Raw genomic sequence first — 23,659 nt, 5'->3', positions numbered from 1 at the left:
TTGCCATTGGGATCCTTTCTCCTTCTGGCGAGATAAGTAACACTCATACCCTTGCTCCACTTAAATTAACTGCGACGTCGAAGAACATTTTCCACGGTATAACCTCTATGGCGCTCAAATGCTCGTCGGGGAAATCATAGTTCGTCTCCTCTTCTTCCGCACTTAGGGGCTGATTGGCCAGAAATTCTGCTACGGCTCTCCTCTTGATAACCTTCTTCGTTACATATTTGATGTCGAATTCTGACAGAAGCAACAACCATCGGGCCAGCTTTCCGATTAAGGATGGAGTTCGATACAAATACTTCACGGGATCCATCCGGGAAATAATGATCACTTTGTAAGACTGAAAATAGTGTCACAGCTTCTTCGTTAGGCATACTACTGTCACGCATGTCTTTTCGATCATATTATACTTAAGCTCGTATTCCAGGAACTTCTTACTCAGATAATACACCGCATGCTCCACACCGGTGTCCCCTTCCTGGGCCAACATTGCTCCAATGGATCGCTCCTCGATCGCTACAAAAAGGAGAAGTGGTTTTCCGAGTTTAGGCGGCCTCAAAACCGGTGGAATAGTCAAATAGGTCCGGACACTTTCCAACGCTTGCTGGCACTTATCGTTCCAAACCGTGGGTTGATATTTCCGTAGCAGCTTAAAGATTGGTTCGCAGATTGTGGTGAGTCATGTTATGAATCCACTGATATACTGAACCTGCCCCAGGAATCCTCTCACTTCTTTCTCATTCTTCGGTGCCGGCATTTCCTGTATGGCTTTCACTTTATCGGGATCCACCTCAATCCCCTTGTTACTGATTACGTAGCCTAGGATTTTCCCCGACGAAACGCCAAAGAAGCACTTCTTCGGGTTCAACCTTAGCTTGAATTATGCGATTCGGGCCAAAAACTTCTCAAGTGCTACGAAGTGCCCTTCTCTTGTATCCGAATTGACCATCATGTCATCCACATAGACCTCCACCTCTTTGTGTATCATGTCGTGGAACAGTGCCGTAGCCATTTGCTGATAAGTTGCCCCGGCGTTTTTTTTAACCAAATTGCACTACTCTATAGCAACATGTCCCCCACTCAGTAGTGAACGAGGTCTTTGCTTTGTGCTTCTCGGCCATCTGAACCTGCATGTAGCCCATGAAGCCATCCACATTCGTGTGCAAGACGTTTGATGCTGCACTGTCGATCAATACATCGATGTGAGGCAATGCGAATTCATCTTCAAGCCTTGTTGAGATCTCTATAGTCGACGCACATTCGCACCTTACCGTCCTTCTTTGCGATTGGCACTACATTTGCCACCCACGGCGGATATTCAATTACTTCGATGAAACCTGCCTCTAACTGTTTCTTCACTTCTTCCCTGATCTTATCTACCCCTTCTGGCCTCATGCGTCGGAGCTTTTGCTTTACGGGTTTAGCATCGGGGTATTTTGGAATACGGTGAGCTACGATGGATTTATCGGTTTCAGGCATGTCTTCGTACGTCCAAGCAAACACTATTTCGTATTTTTTTTTTAATTATTCTCTCAAATTCTTTCCTCTCTTCAATAGTTAATTCTTGAGCAATTTGTATAAGTTTAGGATTTTCATCCGTGCCAAGATTGAAAGTTGACATTTCTATTGTATTGATTTCAAATGTAGGCATGTTATATGAATGAGAATGCATGGAATGATCAGAATCAACATCAAGCAAGTAAGAAAAATCAGAATTCATTTCATTGATAGTATTGGTGAGTACATCATCAGATTCAAACAAAGCGGTAATCTAGTTGTCATCAACAGGGTTCTCGAGTTTCTCATAAGTCTTAGAGGTACTGGGCTCATCCACCGCTCCCACAGTGGCCTCAATAGTGATCACCTGCTCCTCAGCATTCAGGTCAAGCATCATGATCCCCTCTATGAAGCAGCTTGCCTTTCCTTTGCCCTAGTCAGTAACATCGTTGAAGATCTTAAATCCGGGCAGATTCTTTCCCTCGGTGCCTCGGCCCGACTCTACCATTACGGCAATTTCCGACTCGTCATCAGACTCATCCCAGATATGGATTGGATCTTTCTGATTGATACCTTCCTCTTCCGAGGAACTTCCCCAGATATCCACAACAATCAGATCCATCACGTGAGGGACGTTCGGATTTACGTAGGAAGGGTCCGACGATCCATACCGAGCCCATCCTATAACCTAATCATAATCCTTCAAGAACACCCTACTCAACCTCTTTGCCACAAGTGGAATAGCACCCTTTCGGATGCACATGAGTTGCTCCTGATCGCTCAAGGTGACCTGACGTGAAGCATACTTGAACCTCCACCTTCTTGCGTAATCCACAAATGTTTCTTCGGGAAATTGCTTGATCCTTTCTAAATCTTCCAACGACCCCGTCCACGGAATGTACATCTCATACCTTTGCACAAAGGCCTCCATGAGGGACCCCCAGTCCCCTTTTGTCTTTGCCGAGAGCATTCGGTGCCACATCAAAGCTTCTCCTATGAGTGTCTTTGGAAAATGCTGAACCAACTCACTTCGATAGAGTCCCGCGTCAAACATGTAGGCACGGAAACGGTTTACATGATCGATGGGGTTCTCATCTCCCTTGTACTTAGCCATGGTTAATACTGCCTCAGGTGTCTCCTCATCGAGTGACTCAGGCATTTCCTCTGGATGTCCCCATGCGGTGAATTTCTTGATGAATCTCTTAGTCATTTCAGCCCAGTTCACCTTAACATTCATCGGAAGAGACATATACCACACCAGCGATTCTCCTGCCAACGAGTTGCAAAACAAACTCGTGATTTCCTCCCCTTTGAAGCCCAACGGCCCCATCACTGACAAGTAGAAGTGCAAATGCTCCATAGGGTCTTTGTTGCCGTTATACTTACTAACTGCTGGCAACGGGCGCTTGATGGGCCCAACCTGCATTGCGCTACTTTCTGCCGCTCTCTCTTTAGCCTTCTTATACTTTTCCAAGAATAAACTTGCCAATTGTGACCAATCACCCTTGATGGAATCAAGCAAGGATCGGAACCACTCCAAAGGCTCGCCTATCCACGAAGGGTGGAACCACTGAGCGATCTCATTAATCCCAAACGGTTCAATAAACATAGCACACATATACTCATACAAGTGGACCTCAGGGTCCTCCACCCCACTGAATATCTTTAACTCAAGAATAATTCTCCGAGATGACCCCTGCTCGGTCTCTTCGGTGTCATCTTCGTCATATGGCGCTCTATCGCCCAATTCCTCATCTATCATCTCGCCCGCTGTTTCCTCTCCCAGAAAAGACACATACAATCTGCTTCCAATCGTCATTTTCTCATCGGAGTCCAACAGCTCCTCTTCATCCTCCTCAAAGGATTCTACCACCGTACTCTCCTCGAGCCCGGATTCGATCATACTTACCCTATGATTAGGAAATGGATTACGCCTAGTGGAAGGGTTTGCTGATGATGGATCAGCTATTTTTTTCTCCTCAATCAAATTTTGAATCTCATGCTTCAACCTCTCACAGTTCTCAATAGTGTGCCCGTAGTTGCTATGGAACTCACAGTACCCCCTAGCTTGCATCTGAGGAGTAGACGGTGCTTTGCCATTAGGAGTGAGGGCTTTCAACAATCCCCTTTTCTTCAATCGTTCGAAAACTTTTGCGTAGCTTTGATCAAACTTGGCGAACTGCCTCTTCTCGATAGTGTTAAGTTCAAGCACTTTCACTGCGGCTGATTTTGTACTCGCACTTGGCCCTCCGGCACTATATCCAGACTTCGTCCACTTAGTGTAAGCTTTCTTCGGCTCTCCATCCCCCTCAACTGTCAAGGCACAACTATACATCTGATTGAAATCGGTAAAAGGCATATACCGCAGCTCATTCTTAATATACGGCAACGTGTTACCAACTACCATTCGGATCTGATCCTGCTCAAGCGGCTTCTGCTTCATGATTGCCGCCTTGGCTCTCCACCTCCTCACAAAATCGAAAAAAGACTCACCAGTTTGTTGCTTAGTACTCTCCAGCTCCTTCAGAGTAACCTCAAGCATAGTGTTGAAACTATATTGGGCGATGAATGACTTTGCCAACTCCTTCCAATCTCTCTTCGTCACCAGTGGCAACGCATGAAACCATACGAGGGTCGCTCCCTCCAGATAGGTATTGAATAGTCCCAGGACTTAATCCTCAGTTAGGATCGTATGCTTCATTACTGCGACATACTGATTCATGTGAGCCGTGGGATCCCCGGTTCCATCGAACTTCTTCATGTTCGGGAGCCGGAATTTCAAGGGCAAAGCCGTTGCCGATAAGCAGTTCTTCAAATTATAAAAGTCTTGACTCCCGGAACTTTCCCCACGCAGATCCTGCACTTCCTGAGTGATGTGCTGCTTCCACTCCTCTTCCTTAGCCTTCTCTTTCTCAAGCTGTTTCTGGATATAATCCTGATAGTCATCCTCGTTCCCGAAGCGGGGACCGATGTTCACTTTATTCTCAGCATGTTTGCTACCACTCTTGTTATCCTTCAATGCTAGCTCAGCGAGCTGGGCCAAAATTGCGGCCAACTGATCATTAATGTTGTTCACAGAGTTTTCTAATTCGGCCACCTTTTCGTCGGTCGCAGACATACTGGCAGAAGACTGAGTATACTCGGACGAAGATGATTCAGAAGCCACAACTGCCGATTCGGAATTGTCAATTTCTAGCTGATCAAACTGCCTGACTAGCCGGTTACTCTCGCGAAACCACAACCGCTTAATGATGAAGTCTGCGTGAACGGTATCCATTAGTATGTATGCATGATTTTATATGCATGATTCGTGGTGTGTGCGTTTATTATTTATGGATATATAAGATAAGAAGAACAAACGTTAGTCTAATTACACGTATCACAACATCTCTCTTCCACCCTTATTCCTCCACACACTCGATGGTCCAAGTCTCTTTCCTAGGATTTTGGTTTGGGGCTCACATTGCGGTCCAGGGGACGCGTGACGCCGTCGATTATTGCAGAAAAAGTAAATCATCCATCAGACAATACAGTTCGTTTTGACATATCAACGTTCAATGACTAAGATATCGACCAAATGGATTGTCCTTTCGAATAACTCGTCTCTTGTTATTTCGCGAGACGCATTAGTTCGGGTTTTGACTCCCTTTGAACGCATCTCGGATTTTAGACGTGGTACGAGTTATCTTTCAGTTCAATCATTCGTTATTGACAATGACTCATTCCTTTTTATTCGCGTGGGTTCATGTCTCGATTTTTGGATTACAACGGGATATTTTGGATCTATCGAGAGACGCAACCACGTGTTTGTTTAGTGATGAAATTACTTTTTTGGATTTATTTTAGGGAACGGACTCATCGCGTAACGTGTTTGTTTTTAGCGTCAAGAATCTGTTTGCTCATTTTTGCTACGTGAAAAGACGGCGAGTCTTATTCGAGCGCACGATAATCTTTCGGCTAGTAACACTCTTTATTTTCTTCCAATTTACGGGATATATCATCCTAGCGTGGTTATAGAAAATCAACGTTTCGTTTAATCGCATGCTTATTCGAATCGGGGATATTACCGTTCTTTTCATTTAGGCACAAGTTAAGCAAACACGCAGATCGGGCCATATTTCTTGTAGCTTTGGTAACGGTCAAAATGATCGAGCCATTAGTCAAACCCACAGTCTCGTCCATATGGTGCATTCATGCGATTTAGCTTAATTCGGCTTCGTGATTTTTAAGCGGCGTATACACCAGTTCGAGGCACGTATTTAACGGCATTGGTTCATTTTCTTTAACTACTCTCGGGATTGACATATATCGTAGATACGGAATAATTTTGGTCGTTTTTATTTTCTTAGTCACTTTTGCTGATACGTCCATTTCTCCTTAGAATAACGCAAGGTGTAACGTAAGAGCTCGTTTTTCATTCGGAAGAGACGGGCCACGTTTATGAAACTCTTTACGTTACAACGGGGTCGTTCAAAATAGAAATGTTTTTCGTTTTCGTTTTGTCATAATCTCGTTTTATCCCAACGTATTTAAAGAATGTGAATAACGACTATCGTTAATATAGTCTTTTGAATCGAGATATAACTATCCTTAATACCAAAACGATTTGTACTAATACGTGCTTACGTCAAAACGTATTTCCTGAACATGTGCCTTCTTCGGGACACGGAAAGGGACCAGGTGGGTCGCACAAGTCCATTCATACGAGATGACTAAGTCGTCTTTAGTTCGAATCGTTTCGATGCTTTGGGGTAGTTTGTATATCGGTTCAAGAGTATATATTAACGTATCGTTTCATTTTCTTTACATAGTTTAGGATTAGATACGTATCATGGCAATTTGAAAACACGAACTGATTCATTCATCATGTCAAAAATAGTAACGGGTAATCCTATGGCAACTTCTAAGGCTACTATATGCTGACACGGCTGATCGTGGAACCTCACAGGACCGCACAAATTTGCCCCTAACGAATGGATGGGGACCCTTTGGCGCCTTACTGTAAGGGGGAACTTACACTAGCCTCTTTCGAGCGACGAATGGACTCTCGCTAGAGGTTTCGCGGAAATTACCCAAAAGGTTTGCAATAATGCTTATGAATGCATACGAAAAGAAATAATACGATCCATCCCCGTTAAGGGCTTAATACACGCCTTCCGGAATCAAATTTCTCGCTTCCCCAGCAGAGTCGCCACTTGTTAGACAAGGTGCCGAACGGCCTCACCCGGGCGGACCGGGGGGTGGACACCTCATGGCGACGCAAGCGGTGATTGGCGCCGAAAGCAACCAATCGTGGAATCAAGCTGCTCGGCAGGACCGGAGCTCGGAGTATGGAAGAGTCGCCACCCACGAATGGGAAAATGAACACCGATCCCTTGTGGGAGACCGGTGAGGGTTCGGGAAACTTAGGTACGAGCCGAGAAGGCTAGCTCCTTTCCGGAGAAAGGCTACTAGGCACCCCGACCTCGCCCGGTTATGAACCACCGGCCTCTTACTCAGCGTGTTAGGCGATAACGGACTAATCGCATATTTCTTTAAGTTTTTAATTCATTTGAAACCTTTTCTTTCTCGCTTTGAAAACCGTTTTGAGCATGTTATTGAAAGCCATTTTAGTAAAGAATCACCCATTTTGCATAAATTTAAAGTATACAGGAGATAGAGGGGGAGAAGAGAGAATTGATTTATTCACAGTGTGATTTTATGCTTTAGACTATACACTAACTCGAAGCTAATCTCACTCCCCGAAAAACGAGTTTATTTACATGGTTCGTACCTTAATCGCCGTTGGAACGATTTAGGTATGTTTCAAAACCCCGTTAATTTACATGACATCGACTCGAATCGCCGTTGGAACGACTCGAGCGTTTGAAAACGTTTGAACAAGAAGTTTTAACCAAAAACGTGATTAAGCATACAAGTTCATTCATTTTGTATAAAACTGTTTAGTTAGGAAAACGATTCAAAACTTTATTATTTACAATGAAAACGATTTTAATTACAAGGTTCACTTAATCCGTCGTTGGAACGAATTAAGGTTTTAAAACGTGATGTTTTAGGAAATCGTTTGAAATGATAAAAAACCTTTTATTTACACTTTAAGAATATCTAGAAAAACTTTAGTTTGAATAACCAAATTGAAATCTCTTTTTTGTGGTTTATTTTCCCCTTTTTCACTCAATTAACCTTCATTTTAACATAATCACAACAATTAACAAATTAAGCCCAAATTCACCCAACCAAATACATTTGAAATATATACATATATACAAAAAGGGTAATAATACTTATTAAAACAAAATAGAGAAGATAATATATATTAATAGGTAGAAATAGTGATGAAAATAATATTAGATATAATACATTTTTTTTATCTTAATTAAAAACATGTAAAAACGATGAACAAGGTTCATAAATAAGAAAATAACTTTTAACTCCAAATAGTTTTTACATAATAAATATATAGAAAATAACCCCCAAATGTACATCTAAATATTAATACTTAAAATAGTGTTTAATGAATCCAAAAATATTTATTAATTAATTACCCCAAAAGGCCCAAATAAACAATCTCCAAAATAATCACTAATATAGCTCAAATAGACTTAAAGAAATATATATATATATATATATATATAATTTTACAAAGCTAACTTAGTATAAATGATATTTAAATAGGAAAATAACTATTATACTATACATAATAAGTAGATTATTATTAAAAATAGTTAGGAAAACAAAAAGCATAAAGACTATATTTAATGTTCTAATATACCCCTATATACATATATGACCTCCAATTTAACGGGTTAAATGCACCATTGGTCACTCAACTTACATGGTTGTCTCAAAATAGTCACTGAATTTCAATTTGTCTCAATAAAATCACTGAACTTTGACCTTTATCTCAATTAGGTCACTCCGGTCATTTTTCTGGTCTGAGGTCGCCGGAATGATGACGTGTCCGACATGTCATCTTACCGGAAGTCAAAACTTGGACCAAAATGACTCCATTTAATTTTTTACCTATGTGAAACTCTAATAAAAACACTAAATTATATATTTTATTTATCAATAATTGTCTTTAAACTCATCAAGAGTAATCAAATAATATTTATATAAACAATAACAAAAATCTCACGCATATCTACCAAAACAAAAAATTTGCTAAAAAATAACCCCATTGAATAACCTTCTGACTTATTAAGTCACGAAGAGTTTTTTACACAAAATATCAGCAAAATAACCCAGCAAAATTCTTCTATCTGCTCAAAATTCTGCCATTTAGCAAAATAACACACCATTAAACCCACCATTATATATGAAATCAAACCCACCATTATATATGAAATCAAACCCAAAAGCTGAAAAATCACGGTTTAATGGTGGTTCAGTTCCTTCTAATTAATTATTTAATTCACAAATTATATTCCAACAATCACATACCAGTTGTTTGGTTTTTTTCCATCGTTTCCCCCAAAAACTTAAAAACCGAACTTCACCAACGGAATACTTGAAAGCAGTGCGACGTTGGCTATCAGAACTGACTGGCGTTTGGGAATGGAAGAATATGAACAAACTTGAGGGGCGGAATACTTAAAAGCATTCCAGTGTTGGTGTTGGAATCGTAATGGTTAGGGTGAGAAGAGGAGAATGTTCTGGATTTTGAGAATGAAGAAGTCTAAGGGTTTTTCTTTCTTTTTTTGAGAATCTAGAATTAGAATTTTAAGTTATCGAATTATTGTTAATTTGATTTTAACTCTAATTATATTTAGATAATTTTGGAAGAGTTAAAAGTTAAAAAAAAATTTCATAAAAAAGACATGTGGCAGCCAGTTGGAAGTGACGTGGCAGCCACGTGTCATTAGTAAGATGACATGTCGGACACGTCATCATTCCGGCGACCTCAGACCAGAAAAATGATCGGAGTGACCTAATTGAGACAAAGGTCAAAGTTCAGTGATTTTATTGAGACAAATTGAAGTTCAGTGACCATTTTGAGACAACCATGTAAATTGAGTGACCAATGGTGTATTTAACCCCCAATTTAACCCAAATATATCTATAAACACAAATAATGTACTAATAGCCCATAAACCCCCAAAATCATTTATCAATTAGTTATTTCAAAAAAACTAAACAAGCAAAACCTATATATATATATATATATATTTTTTTTTTTTTGGTAGAAAAGGAAAAGAAAAATGAATAACAACAAACTACCCAGGAATTAGCCTAGGGAAGCTAACCCCAATCCTATCTTCTAAGAGAAGATGAGAGATGAAACTAGGGGAAACAGGAAGGGTAGTAACGCCTAACGTCCCTTCATGGCCCGCCGCCGCCAAGCGATCAGCAACACGATTCTGCTCTCTAAAAATGTGTCTGAACTCTACGAACTCAAAGGAGGAGCAAAGCCTTATAATAGCTTTGATGAGGTTGCGACTGTTAAGACCCATAGAATGATTCTCAGAAATCATTTTGATTGCTTCCAAATTATCAGACTCCACAGAGAGCCTCTTAACACCCAGCCTTTTAGCAAGATTGATTCCAGTAAGAATAGCCCAGAGCTCCGCAGAAAAGGAAGAACCCAACCCTAAATTCTGGGAGAACCCAGAAAGCCAGACGCCCCCTACATCTCTAAGCACACCTCCAGCCGCAATCTTACCGTTACTGAGGCAGGAACCATCAGTATTCAGCTTCACAACCCCCTCTCTTGGCCTGCTCCATCCCACGAGATGGACATCACAACACTGAGAGGCTCTGGCAAGGGACTCTCCTTTGAAACTATCGATAATAGAGAAAAGTTTTTTCGAGAAGAAATCAGCTAAGTTTGTCATAAAAACAGTTTTATCTCCAAAAATCTCCTCGTTTCTCCATTTCCAAACTTGGTGACAGATAATAGCAAAGAAAATGTCACCATGCTCCATGTATGGAAGCAACTTTCCTCTAACACCATCAGAGAACCAGTCGACCTCAGAATGTGCCATGAAGGAAGAGAAAATATGGTGTGGGAGAATTTTCCTCCAAACCTCTTTACCATTAGAGCAATCTCTAAGAGCATGGCACAAAGTCTCAACATGGCCTCTGCATCTACTGCAAGCTCCAGAATCAGCCAAGTGCCTTCTGTGCCTATCCGAATTAGTAAGAAGCCTGTCCTTAACGCCCAGCCACAGGAAACTCCTAATACGGAAAGGAACTTTAAGGGTCCAAATCGACTTCCACACATCCGAGGGAGGATCAGATCTAAAGAGAGAGAAAGCTTCAAAGGCCGATTTGCAAGAATAAACTCCATTGTTAGTCAGCGCCCAACAGTGCCTATCCAAGTCTTCCTCTTGATTACTCACCTTCACTCCCCGCATTCTAAGGAGAGTCTCAAGGCTAAAGAAAGTATCAAACTTTGACCAGATCCAGTCCCCTTCCGAGTCAACCACATCGGCAATCCTCCAGTTGCGTATATCACTAGGCGGGGGGGAAGAACACACCTCAATTAACGGTTTATCCCCAATCCAGTTATCAAACCAGAAACTAATGGATTACCATTCCCCACCTCCAGGCCAACTCCCGAGCAGAACTCATCAAACACAGCACTAAGTCCTTTCCAGAGGAAGGAACAATTAGCAACTCTCTCTTTCGGGCCCCCGAAGATTTTGTCTTTCCGATACTTACCACAAAAGAGGCGAACCCAAAGAGAGGAGGGGTTTTGCCACATACGCCAAAGGAGTTTCATTAATAAAACTTTATTATTGTCCTTTGCTTTCCTAATACCCAGACCCCCAGAATCTTTAGGCTGGCAAACCTCACTCCAAGGCACAAGATGGATCTTCCTGCCCTCCGCAGCTTCCCCCCACAGGAACCTACGGTTAATCTTGTCAAGATCATTAAGCACAGGATCCGGAAGCTTACAAGCCTGCATGATGTGATTGGGAGCAGCACAATTAACAGATTGCATTAACGTGAGGCGGCCAGCGAGAGACAGAGTCTTGGCTTTCCAAGTGGCACACTTCGAATTAGCTTTATCCAAAGTCTCTTTGAAGGAGCCTTTAGACACACGCTCACTATGGAGGGGAACGCCCAGATACTTCCCAAGAGAATCAGTAAGAGGAATACCTGAGAGATCACTTAATCTCTTACAGACTCTCTGATTCATATTCTTAGAGCACATCATCCTAGATTTCTGGATATTAAGCTTCTGCCCAGAGGCCGAACAAAAACAATCCAGAATATCCATAATGACTCTCAACTGCTCCTCATTACCCTCAAGAAAGATAAGGACATCATCTGCAAAGAATAAGTGAGTCACCTGGGGACAGAAGCTGTTGATCGCCACAGGGTGGAAACTCCCATTATCAATCGCATCCTGAATCAGGTGAGAGAGCCTCTCCATAGCAATAACAAAAAGGAAAGGGCTCATAGGATCCCCCTGACGGATTCCTCTGCCCGGGGAAAATTCCTCCGACATATCCCCATTGACCATAACTTGAAACACAGGAGAAGAAATACATACCTTAATTAAACTTCTCCAGCTGTCCGGGATTCTAGCTCTCTCAAGGCTCTCCATCAAGAAATCCCAATTAATTCGATCATAGGCCTTCTCTAAATCCAGCTTCAGAGCCACAATGCCTTTCCTCCCCTTCCTAATCTTCATCGTGTGGACCATCTCTTGGGCGATCACCACATTATCCATCATTTGTCTACCAGGCACAAAGCTACCCTGATTCTGACAAATGATCGCAGGAAGAATGCCACGGATTCTATTAGCCACAATCTTTGTAACAGTTTTGTAAAGAACATTACAAAGACTGATAGGTCTCATATGCAAAAAGGAAGAAGGCTTATCAATCTTAGGAATCAGAACCAGGAGGGTTCTATTAACCAGCTCAATATCCTTCGAACCACTGAACACCCCCAAGACAAAATTATAGATGCCTTCCTTCACTACATCCCAATGCTTATGGTAAAAGCCCGCCGGAAGACCATCAATCCCAGGAGCTTTAGAAGCCCCAATGCTGAAGATAGCTTGGTCAATCTCTTTTCGGGAAATAGGTTGAAAGGCCTCTTGACTACAATCCTCACTGATTAAAGGAAATGTAGCAATAGAGTGAGCCCTCTCCAAAAGAACAGGTTCCTCTTTGAACAGCTCTCTGTAGAAATCCAGGGCTAAGTTTCGAATAACCTCATCTTCATAAACCCAATCACCATTAGAATCCTTAATGGCCTCAATTCTATTTCTCTGCCTTCTAATCAGGGTAGAGAGATGGAAGTATTTGGTATTACGATCGCCATCTCTAATCCAGGACTTCCGAGACTTCTGGAACCAAAGGAACTCCTCCTGCCTAAGCACAGCCTCCAGCTCCTTCTGAAGGGTTCTGAGGAGGCCCTCAAGGCTATGATCAAACCTCCCCTCCAACCTGCGTTGAATGCCCTCCATCCTCTTTAATAACTTGTTCTTCCTTCTGATAATATGCCCAAACACATTCCTATTCCACCCCTGCACCTTATTCCTGAACCCTTCAGCAGCTTGCAGTACATACGAATGAGGTCTCCAACTCTCATGAACGAACTCTTTAAACTTAGGATGGGACTCCCAAGCCAACTGATACCGGAACGGTCTCTTACCCCTAGGATGCTTACCTCTCAAAAGTCTAAACAAAATAGGACAATGATCCGAATGACGGAATGGGAGGTTCAACACAGAGCACTCGGGGAAGGAAGTTAGAGCTAAAACATTAGCGTAGACTTTGTCCAATCGAACAAAAGTATTATTACGCTTCCAAGTGAATTTATGACCAGAAGCCCCCAGATCGGAAAGCCCACATAAATTCATACTATTCTTGTGATGCAGACAGCGATTAACATAATGATTGGATCCCCCTCTCTGATCACTCATAAAGGCGATATCATTGAAGTCACCCGCCACAAACCAGGGCTCCGAAATGCTGACACTCATAGAATAGAGAACCTCCCAGAGCCGTTTTCGATTAGACAAGATAGGGTCAGCATACACAAGGGTAATAAAAAAGGGAGTATTGCCGAAAATACTCACTTTTACAATGAATGAACTGCTTATCCATGCTAAGAATATCAAAATGAATCCGATCTGGCCTCCAAAAAAGCCAAATCCCCCCAGCCCGGCCAGTTGCCTCCGATCTAACACAATGCCAGTTCTTAAACTTCTTAACCACCTCATCTGCTTTCTCACCACTAATCTTAGTTTCCAAAAGAGCAAAACAAGATGGATTAAACTGCTTAATAAGATCATTAATATGGATACGGGTAGCCTTGCTAGCCGCACCCCTAACATTCCAAAATAACAAATCCATAGAAAGGAGGACAACTGACCACACCCCTACCCTAAGCTAGGTATTTACTAGGGGCTCCTGAGAGCCTTACCGAGGTACCCCCGGGCCCCCTCTTATCTGGAAACGCCAAAGTGTTAAGGCCACTTTTTTGTTTTCCTTTAAGCTTTTTCATATTAGTTTTGTTAACTCCCATAGATTTTCCAATCCCAGGATCAATACCAGGAACAAGAATACTAACCTCATTTGAATTCTTCATCCTTCTAGCTGCAAGGGTCAGGGTCCCCCCCTGGGCTTCATCCTTAGAGACAAAAAGCGGGTTCACAGATTCAACCACCTTCTCGACGGGATCTACAGACTCCAATCCTGGAATACTCTCATCCATATGATTCTCATCTTGGTCTGACTCTTGAACTTCTTCAATCATCAGGGCCCCAAATCTGGACCCAGGCAAGGCTACTGAAGAAACCCCAGCCTCCTTTCTAGCTTTGAGGACAGGCTTCTCCTTGACATTTGGAATAACAGTAGCTTTAGGAGAAAGGGACTTAGAATTTGTGTTGATATCAGGAGGACGATTGTGAACCACTGCAGGTTGATTCCTACGTCTAGCGGGCCTCTTTGCCACCATCCAGGGACCAAAGTTCCCTTCATACCCCTGGTTCCCTCCAGTAATCCGCACACTACTCTCAACCCTCTCTATAACAACCCTCTCCCTTTTAGGGCAACCCTCCTGAGAATGACCATACATGCCACAATCATAACAGATGTTATGTAAACCTTCATACTCAATAAAGAACACTTTATCCTGAACACAGAACTTAGAAAGTAAAGGTTTAGCCAGATCAACATCTATACATACCCTAGCAAACTTACCCCTAATGGCCCCAATTGTAGTCTTGTCCACATGGTGGACCTTACCAACCAAACCTCCTATTTTACTCAGAAAGTTTTTTAATTGTAAGTATTTATTTTTTATTTTTTTATATACGAAATATTTATTGTGTTATTAATATAGTTACAAAAATTAAAGAAGCTATTTCAATTTATTGATAAATTTATTTGGAAGACCTGATGTCACAGTTAAATAACAGTCAAACCAATCTTTTCAAATTTTCGATAGCGCGGGGATAAAATTGATCTTGTTTGGAAACGTTAGGATTAAGTTTGGACTATTTCATACATCAGAACTAAATTTGCACTACTTGAAATATTAAATTTATACGTATATTTAATCATTGTTCATATTAATTTATTAAAAAATAAAAAAACTAATTTCTAATTCATATTAATTTATTAGTTTGAACTATGCTTACTTTGTTTTTTTCACCATTGAATGATGATGAACTTTGACAAAAGTAAGCTCATCCAATGATAGAAAAAGATAAAATAAAACTTAATTGGTCAAAAACAAAATAAACATAGACACGTAAAAAAAAAAAAAAAAAGACTAATAAATTATTTATCGTAATTAATAATAGCATTTGAAAAATAAAAGATGATTTTTTTAGCTGAACTTTGATCTAAAAGAAAAAAAGAGAAAACTGAAATTAAAAAACATAAAAGAAAGCTAGTCCACTTGCTTAAAAAAACAAAAATAGCCTGATCCACTTGCTTACCATTACGGCGCATAAGCAGCCGTAATGGTTAGGAACTCTGCTTTTTTTTGCAGAGTTACACACCATTACGGAGCATAAGCAGCCGTAACCTCCCTGCTTAAAAACAGCCCCTTTCTTTGAAATATTTCTTAACCAATATTCGATTTAGAATTTTTTTTCCAACTAACACCAAATTGGCGTTTAACCCCGATAATCAACAGCTCTTCCCCATTTGTTATTCTCACTGGAAGCTTCATCTTCTGCGCCGCTTCTCACTGTCCTTCACCAGGTATGTTTCTTCTTCTTGCTGCTGATCTCGATTTCTATTTACTATTCTGTATTTGGGTTAATAATGCTTGATTTCTCAGAATCCTAAATCTGTAAAACCTAATCTAATATTTGATTCCTGACTTAATTTCATGCATTCTTAGTTTTTTTTTTTTTTTTTGCTTAGAAATTAAATCTTTGAATTGGTTACCATACATTCGTTTAAAGTGTAGCAGACTAGCAGTTATGTAGTCATGAGTACGTTGGACTTGATATACTCAATGTTGAGTTTCTGAATATGGTTTCGTTGGACTTGACAGGTGATAATAACATACATTGCTATTCAAGTCTACTTTTCTGATCATTAAGATTCATTTAGAAATACATGGTATTGCATACATTCATTTAGAAATCCTATTATTTTAATGGTAATTTTGATATTTAATTTTGATATTAGGTCTATTTCATTATTATTTAGTTTCGGTTACATTTAGTTTGACTACGGTAAATGTATCATAATTTTATGGTTTGAAACTGAGTATAGAATAGAATATATTTGTTTCAAATGTTCAAAATGTCAGATCCGAATGGTGCTTCAAAATGTCTAAATCTAATCATACGGTAATGTTTGCAACAGTCTATAGAATAGACTATATTTGTTTCTTGCCAATCAATGCTGTTTTACATTTTGAGCTTTCTATGCAGATGAGCCAAGATTAACTAGCTGCAGTTCCTTACAAACAATTCACTTTTATTGAAGAATATAGACAATTTTGATGAAAGATAAGGTAGTTTTCTATCTGATGGGTAACAAGAAGGATAAGAGTGCGTCTTCATCTTCCAAACGAAGGAGAAGTGAGTCGGACGAGTCCGAATCAGACTCGTATTCCTACTCGGATGACTCCGAGAGTTGCGATTCGTCCCGGAGAAGGAGCTCTAGCTCCAGCAAGCGCAGAGAACGGAAGAAGAGCTCTTCGAGAAAGATCACTGAAGAAGAAATTGCTGAGTATCTGGCGAAGAAAGCTCGTAAAAAGGTATATAATTGCCTGTTCAGTTTTAGAAAATAAGGGTTGCTTTCTGAAAAAATTTGAAAAATTGGAATTTGGTGTTTAGTTCAGAAAATGACTGGAAATCTAATATATCTTGTTTTCTAATTCATTATATTATGTTTTGTGACTCAACTGTTCATTTCTTGTAATTTTTGTTTTGACAGATTGGGTATGTATATGTGCTTCAAATACTTCAACTTGATATTAATTTGAATGACTTACTGAGTAATTTAATTTAGGGTAATTAATTTATTAGTCCCTATATTTTGACAAAACACACTGTTTAATCCCTGTATTTTCAAAAACACACTATAAGGTCCCTAACTTTTTTCTCAGTTAACTGTTTAGACCCTAACGTTTTTCTCGGTGAACTGTTTAGTCCCTAACGTTAGACTCTCATGAAGATTTTGTTAGTCAATTTGGATTTGCATTCTTCTTTTCTTTTCCTTTAAACTCTAATACATCTGAAATCAACTTTGAGTGTTTTTCTTCTTGATTTTCTTCTTAATCGTTCAAATTCGTAAGCATTGGGTCTTTTCTTTTTCTTGTTCTCCATACAAATAGCTTCTTCTTCTAAATTAGATTTTCTCTTCTAAAGTTTGAAGGTAAATAGTAAATGGTAATTTAGTCATTTTCGAAGTCATAAACGATAAAAAAATCTAAGAAACAGACGGAAGGACTAAACAGTTCACTGAGAAAAAGGTTAGGGACCTTACCATGTGTTTTTAAAAATACAGGGACTAAACAGTGTGTTTTATCAAAATATAGGGACTAATAAATTAATTACCCTTTAATTTAATATGCGCGTTTATAAAGTTTATTGCAATAAAAAAAAGAATTCCATTTGATATTTAGAAAATGAAAACTAAGAAATGAAAAACGGATAAACTAAGTATGTTTTCTGTTCTTTTAGTTCTCTATTTGGAAAATGGAAAATCAGAGAACTCAGAAATAGAAAAGAAAATTGGAAGATGAGATGAATACGGAATTTTCCGAAGACAAACACTACTAAGGTTTCTTTTTTATGACATGTGGTTTTGATTTGTGCAGGCCATGAAAGTTGCGAAGAAAGTGAAGTCTATCTCTGGCTATTCCAAAAATAGTTAGGAAAACAAAAAGCATAAAGACTATATTTAATGTTCTAATATACCCCTATATATATATATGACCTCCAATTTAACCTAAATATATCTATAAACACAAATAATGTACTAATAGCCCATAAACCCCCAAAATCATTTATCAATTAGTTATTTCAAAAAAACTAAACAAGCAAAACCTATATATATATATATATATATACATGTAATTTTTATAAAAGCTAATTTAGTGTAAATGATACTTAAAGGGACAATAAATAGATATATAATGAACATTTATTAGTTATATACTTCCAAAATAATTTTAATAAATATATTACATAATTATATACATATATATACAAGTATAAATGTTAAAAAGTTAAGAAAGGAGGATTAAAAAGACATTTTTACGGATTCCAGCAGCTTTACCGACGGAAAATCCGTCGGTAAACTGCTTTTAGTAACAGAAAAGACAGAATTACAGAAACAGCCCCAAACTTTTCAGATTTATTAAAAAGCTTTAGATCTAATCTATTCTATCATTTTTGGCCTCCGAACTACCCAAATCGGGTCATAGTCTATAACGGAGACTCCCAAAACGATGTTTTATTTTAAAACGTTAATTAAAACATTTTCTAAATCTAGATCTACAACGTTTTAGTCCCGAACTACCCCTAAATGGGGTCACGGTTCGTATTGGGACATAAAACGAGGTTTTTATTTTAGATCCAAACTCAAGTATTTGTAGAATGAAAACAGAAAATTAATTTGACAAATCTAAACAATAAAAGTGCAATAAAAGAGTAAATAAAGAGATCTACATAACCAAAATGCAATAAAAGAATTAAATGGGTCTAGTTCCTCGGATTATTACCTCTTCAATCGGTAATGGGATCCAAATCAAATCGATTGATTGTGTTTTGAGTCGGTTTTTTGTTGTTTTGGGAGATTTCGGGTCTCGTTGAATTTTTCCAGGGGTTCGGGTCCAATTTTCTCCTTTTTAAATGCATTGGGCTCCATCCTATTTATAGGCAAATGGAGCCCCAAAATTAAAGTTTTTTTTTACTTGGAGCCTAAGGGTAGGCTCCAAGCAAAGCTAAATTAGCTGACTCTTGACTTGGAGCCAAGGGTAAGCTAATTTGGCTTAATGACTCATTATTATAATTATTATACTTATTATAATTATTTGATTTAAAAATTTTTTTTTTTATAAATTGTAAAGTAAAATTGCACTTGGCATTGGCCGAATGCCAAGTGCAGGGGGCTGGGCCTAGGCGGCCCAGCCCCGTCACGGGCCGTCCAACGGCCCGTGACGTAAATACCGGCCCTCGACGGGGCCGCGTTTATATATACTAAAAAAATAAAAAAGTTTAACTAAATAAAATACATCTAAAAATAACCAAAACTAAAAAATGATTTTTATCGAAAATGATTTTCGTCAAAACCGATTTTATAAAATTAGCTTTTATAAAATCGATCTTTTTACAAAACCATATATATTTTTTGGATTGCTCAGATACCAAAATAAAACCCTCTATCGTCCCGAGATTTTATTAATAATAAAATTAATAAGAAAAGGGCGTGAAATACCCCGAACTCGGCGAGACGATTTAAGATTTCACTCGCGGAACCGATTCGATTTCCGAATTCGATCAAACCGGTCTCCACGGTTCCTTCGAACAACGTTTTTTATTTATTATTTTTTATTGACTCATCATTTATTTCAATCGACTGATTTGGATCCCTTTTTATAATTTTTCTTCATCGGTCCTCCGACCCCGGTGTCTACAAGGAGGTAGCTTGCCCAGTTTTGCCTTTGCTCGGCGTAGTGACCTTGGTGGTTTCAGGCACAGAAGTTTGCCTGGAGGGTTCATCGGAGCTGGTCTTAGGGTGACCGGCACCGGAGATGTTGACGGAAACTCTAGTCAGCTTTGAGAGTCTTAGAGAGAGAGAGAGAATGCTTTGCCAAAGAATTCGGTAAGTGTAAAGAAAAATAAAAAATGGGGATTTACCCATTATTTATAGCGATGAAGTGTGGATCTTATCGAATCCATGTGTCAGTTTTGCCTTGGGATTGTTAACCGACAAAGATCATGGCTTTTATGACACATTCGGTGCATACGTCATCCTAGGTGGCTATTCGCGTGCTTTTGCATTTAATGCAACGGATCTAACACTCAGCGTTTAGAATACTAAGCGTTTTATATTCTGAGTGGTCAGTAGTATATGAAAGGATGATTTCTCAGTTTGAGTTTACTACTCGGTGTGCATATTTACTCAGTATTGATATGTTAAGTACTCAGCATAACAATCACTCAGCATGCATTTGTATAAATCATTCAGCATTGCAATTCACTCAGCATAAATTTATATTTTTTAGAACAGGAATTTACTGAAGAGGATTAAACATACCAATGGCTTCTCTCAGTATGCTGAACTGTTCACGAGCCAGTGGCTTTGTGAAGATATCAGCAAGCTGCTCATCCGTTGGGACGTAGGTCAGCTTTATCTCACCTTTGAGTACATGGTCTCTAATGAAGTGATGCCTTATGCTGACATGCTTCATTCTGCTGTGTTGAATTGGGTTCTTTGATAGATCAATTGCACTTTTGTTATCGCATTTGACCTCAATTGTCTTTGTTTGAACACCATAGTCTTCAAGCTGTTGCTTAATCCATAGGACTTGAGCAACACAGTGACCAGCAGCAATGTACTCAGCTTCAGTGGTAGACAAGGATACTGACGCCTGCTTCTTGCTGAACCAAGATACAAGACAGCTTCCTAAGAAATGACATCCTCTAGAGGTGCTTTTCCGTTCTAGCTTGTCTCGACCATAGTCAGCGTCAGTGTATCCAACGAGTGTAAAGCCATGAGTGTTGGGATACCATAAACCTCAATATAACTTGCTGTCTACTGACTTACCATTCTCGTCAGCGCAGAGGATAGTGTCAGTGCCCATAGGAGTGGATATTGGCTTGCAATTTTCAAGATCATATTTCTTCAATATCTCCTTGGCATATTTAGCTTGACTGATGAAGATGCCATTCTTTCCTTGTTTGATTTGAAGTCCAAGGAAGAAGTTGAGTTCTCCCATCATATACATTTCAAACTCAGTCTGCATTTGCTTGCTAAATTCCTTGCACATTGACTCATTAGTATCACCGAAAATAATATCATCAACATATATTTGAGCCAGCAGGGTATCTTTATCCTTTCTCTTAATGAATAAGGTTGTATCAGCTTTACCCCTGACATAGTTTCTAGTCAGCAGGAAATTGGTCAGCCTCTCATACCAAGCACGTGGTGCTTGCTTGAGGCCATACAGAGCCTTTTTGAGTTTATAAACGTGGTTTGGGAATTTAGGATCCTCAAACCCTGGAGGTTGATTAACATAAACTTCCTCGTTTATAACTCCATTAAGGAATGCACTCTTAACATCCATTTGAAACAGTTTAAAGTTCATGTAAGATGCATATGCACATAAAATCCTAATAGCCTCTAGCCTTGCCACTAGGGCAAAGGTCTCACCGTAGTCAATACCTTCTTGCTGACTGTAGCCCTGAGCTACAAGCCTTGTTTTGTTTCTGACTACGTTTCCTTGCTCATCCAGCTTGTTGCGGAAGACCCATCTTGTTCCAATGGTCTTCTGACTCCTTGGATGTGGCACTAGCTCCTATACATCGTTTCTTCTGAATTGATCAAGTTCCTCTTGCATTGCGCTCATCCAGAATTCATCTTCCTCAGCATCAGCGAAGTTCTTAGGTTCATGAACTGAGATGAAGGCTACATTGCTGAGGTACCTCCTGAGTTGGTTTCTTATCATCAGGGTATTCTCAGCGGCATCAAGGATTGCACTCTCTGAGTGCCCTCTTGGAATCCTTATCTCTTTGGGTAGATTGATGTCTTGTATTGTCTGTGTTTCAACAATCTCTGCAGGTGAAGACTGGTCAGTGAAAACAATATTTGGTTCACTTTTACCTTTGGTCAGTCCTTGAGGGAATGACTCAGCAGCTGTATCTTGATCAGCGGGTGCTGAGTGTGGATCATCCTCGATCAGCATCAGATATCTTCCTGCAGGGTTAGTTTCATCGAACTCAACATGTACTGACTCTTCTAAAACTTGAGTTCGTTTATTGAAAACTCTGTATGCTTTGTTGTTTGTTGAGTAGCCTAAAAAGATAGCTTCATCAGCTTTTGAGTCAAACTTAGCTAGGCTATCTTTAGTGTTTAAAATAAAACATTTACAGCCAAAGGCACGAAAGTATCCAATGTTGGGCTTTCGTCCTTTCCAAAGTTCGTAGGGGGTTTTCTTTAGTTTAGGTCTAACAAGAGCCCTATTAAGAATATATCACGTTGTGTTAACAGCTTCTCCCCAAAAGTACTTTGGAAGCCTATGCTCACTCAGCATTGTCCAGGCGATTTCAACCAGTGTTCTATTTTTCCTTTCAACAACCCCATTTTGTTGAGGCGTTCTAGGAGCAGAAAAGTTATGGTCAATGCCGCTGGCTTCACAGAATTCAACAAACTATTGGTTTTTTAATTCTCCATCATTATCACTTCGGATGTGAGCCAGTTTTAGGTCTTTATCATTTTCAAGTTTTCGAACCAAATTTGAAAATGTCTCAAAGGTCTCATCCTTGCTACTCAGCAAGATGACCCAAGTGTACCGAGAGAAGTCATCTACAATGACCAAGGAAAATCTTCTTCCACCCAGACTCAGCGGCTGGACTGGACCGAAGAGATCCAAGTGTAGTAATTCTAACGGACGCTTAGTTGAGACAATGTTTTTGCTATGGAAAGATTGTTTGGTTTGTTTTCCAGCTTGGCAAGCGTGGCACAATTGATATTTTTCAAATCTATGTTCAGGCAGTCCCTCAACCAATTGCTTTCTTGCTAATTTGGCCAGGAGGTCCATGCTTACATGACCAAGTCTCATGTGCCATAGCCAGGAATTTTCTTCCTTTGAAACTAAGTATACAGTTTTTGAAAACTTTTTCTCTAAGTCTAGCATAAAGACATTATCAATCCGAGGGGCAGTTAAAATTAACTCATTTGTTTTTCCCTCGTATATTTTACATCTAGTAGCATCAAATATAACTTTTCTCCCATTGTCACATAGCTGAGCTATGCTGAGTAAGTTATATTTGAGTCCGCTGACTAGGGAGACTGACTCAATAGTAGGATTACCTCCGATGGTTCCTGACCCTACTATCTTACCCTTTTTGTTGTCTCCAAAACTTACGCTTCCTCCTCGTTTACGCTCAAATGTGATGAACTGAGTTTCATCACCAGTCATGTGCCTCGAGCATGCGCTGTCAATATACCACATATTTGACTTCTCAGCACACCTCAGGCTTACCTGCATTGTAACTAGTTACTTTTAGGTACCCAATTCTTTTTGGGTCCTTGCTTGTTAGGTTCAACAGGTAAAGCATCATATTTTATTTTATGGCGGCATACTTGGACAGTATGGCCATTCTTTCCACAGAAGTCACAGCTGACCTTCCGTTTAGGATTTCTCACTGACTGGTCAGCACCCCAGTGCTGAGCATGGCAGCACACCTTTATGGTGTGTCCTTTCTTCCCACAGAAGTCACACTGGACATTCCGCTGGGGATTCCATCTCTGCTGACCAGTACTTCGGTACTGAGCATTCAGAGGAATATTTCTTTTGTTTTGAACCTTTAGTTGGTTCTGGATATTTGTGACGTCCTTTCTCAGTTTCTTTGAATCTGATTGGACTTCAGAGACAGACTTATGTATGATCTCCATATTATCATGCAAAGTTGAGTTGTCCTGAAGAAGGAATCTGAGGTCACTTAGCTTGACCTCTTCAACCTCGTCACAGCGCCTGCTGAGTGCTCTAATTTTCT

At 39.7% G+C, this 23,659-nt stretch overlaps 1 long non-coding RNA gene across 1 annotated transcript; it reads left to right on the top strand.

Moving 5' to 3' along the window:
• Positions 1 to 15,410: 15,410 nt before the first annotated feature.
• Positions 15,411 to 17,886, top strand: LOC136209527 (uncharacterized). Its single transcript, XR_010677571.1, has 3 exons — positions 15,411 to 15,677; positions 16,361 to 16,689; positions 17,755 to 17,886. It is a non-coding gene; the product is annotated as an uncharacterized lncRNA (long non-coding RNA).
• Positions 17,887 to 23,659: the final 5,773 nt, after the last annotated feature.

Source organism: Euphorbia lathyris, chromosome 10 (genome assembly GCF_963576675.1).
Source record: "Euphorbia lathyris chromosome 10, ddEupLath1.1, whole genome shotgun sequence".
Lineage (NCBI taxonomy): Eukaryota > Viridiplantae > Streptophyta > Magnoliopsida > Malpighiales > Euphorbiaceae > Euphorbia > Euphorbia lathyris.
Note: the sequence above shows the minus strand (reverse complement) of the source record. Positions and strands in the feature narration are given on the sequence as shown.